This window comes from Galeopterus variegatus, unplaced genomic scaffold (genome assembly GCF_000696425.1).
Source record: "Galeopterus variegatus unplaced genomic scaffold, G_variegatus-3.0.2 Scaffold1844, whole genome shotgun sequence".
In the NCBI taxonomy this organism is placed as follows: Eukaryota; Metazoa; Chordata; class Mammalia; order Dermoptera; family Cynocephalidae; genus Galeopterus; species Galeopterus variegatus.
Genome location: NW_007727955.1, coordinates 155,199 through 156,951, shown reverse-complemented (window position 1 = coordinate 156,951; position 1,753 = coordinate 155,199). Strand labels below are relative to the sequence as shown.

The following is a 1,753-nucleotide window of genomic DNA, read 5'->3' as shown; positions in this document are numbered from 1 at the left end:
AAAATAAATACTAAATAAATAAATAAAATAAATCATACAAACTGACGTATGGTATCAAGAAGAAAGCAAATTCACTGATCTGGTTCTTTGAGGGTGTCAGAAGGCACATGGACACTGGTGCCAACAGACAGAATTTATTTGGAGTTCAGAATGGCCTCTGACAAGTTTGTGAATTCAGTGTTTATATTATTACTTCATGACCCTGGATGGGGTTGCCCAGCCCTGATTTATGAACTCTCAGCCAGCCATACAGGGTGGTCAGCCATGCCACATTGGATTTCTGTTGGCACAAGAACCAAAGTCTTAAAGATTCACAGGTTTTACCCAGCAGTAAGCAAATGCCCCATTTGTCAAGCAAACAATAGTAACAAGAAGCCAAAACAAGACAAAGCAAGCACTGGGTCTGAGTCATGCCTCCAGGCCCAGAATTATAGACTTTAGAACTGGAAGGGAGCAGTTACGGGTTGAATTTTGCCTCCCACAAAATTCTTATGTTGAAGTCCTAACCCCCAGCCGCTCAGAATGTGACTTTATTTGGAAATAGGGTCATTGCAGATGCAATTAATTAAGATGAAGTCATACCAGAGAAGGGTGGGCCCCTAATTCAAAATGATGGATGCCCTTATAAAAGGGGAAATTTGGACACAGCCTTGCATACAGGGAGAATGCCAAGTGAAGATGAAGGAAGCCTTCTACAAGCCAAGGAGGGAGGCCTGAACCACACTCTGTCACAGCCCTAGGAAGGAACCAACCCTGCCAACTCCTCGATTTCAGACTTCTAGCCTCCAAAACAGTGAGACAATAAATTTCTGTTGTTTAAGCCACCCAGTGTGTGGTTCTTTGTTACAGCAGTGCTAGCATGCTAATACAGAAGCTTGGAGGTCAGTGGACTCTCCGGGACAGTGTCCTGACAGAGGCCATCAGCTCAGTCTGTTTTTAAAATGCATGTAAATTTTGAGTTCCGTGATTTAGGAGGGTTTGGTGGGAGAGCATAATATCAGTGCCTGGGGGTTCTAAAAAGTCTTAACTGGCTAGTTCTTAACGGAAAAGGACTAGGAAGAAATAAACCAAAGTATTAAATAGAGATTCTCTGGGGAGTAAAATNGGAAAAGGACTAGGAAGAAATAAACCAAAGTATTAAATAGAGATTCTCTGGGGAGTAAAATTGGGGGTAAAAGGTTATTATTATTTTTTAATGCTTTGTATCTATATTTTCTCATTTATATGAGGAATATGTGTTGCTTTGAATGAAAAAAATTGTAAAGAACATGCACTTTATTACTGAGTCAAAGTTGACTCCATTCAGTTTCAACCCTTCGATGCTAATTCTCTCCTCTAGAGTTTCATACTAGACTCTAAATTTGTCCTACTCCTCATTAAGAGGCAAGGCAAAAGGAAAAGAGAAGAATCTCAATCTCTGTACCCCATGGTTAAATTTTTCTGAAATTACCACATAGCAAACGAAACATGACTAGCTTGTATGACATGTTAATTTTTTAACCCAATGTTTACATCCAGTGAACATTTATCTCTCAGTTCAGTGAATATTGTTGAACTTCAGGTCTGTCCCTTCTCCAGTTCCTGACTCATAGTAGGGGTTCAAATAGTTATTAAATGGGATATAAATATGGGATTGTAAATTATTCCAGTCCAGGGACAGACTTGAACCACTACTCTTTGGAGGGAAACTTCATAAAAGAGGTTTAGTCGCCTCAATAACAATTTTGAAAAGACAGGAGATTTATATTAATGT

The 1,753-nt window shown here is 39.4% G+C and overlaps 1 protein-coding gene across 1 annotated transcript in view; it reads right to left on the bottom strand.

The window, feature by feature from the left end:
* Positions 1-1,753, bottom strand: part of SLC9C2 (solute carrier family 9, member C2 (putative)) — a 100,738-nt gene that overhangs the window by 1,824 nt on the left and 97,161 nt on the right. The window lies entirely within an intron of this gene.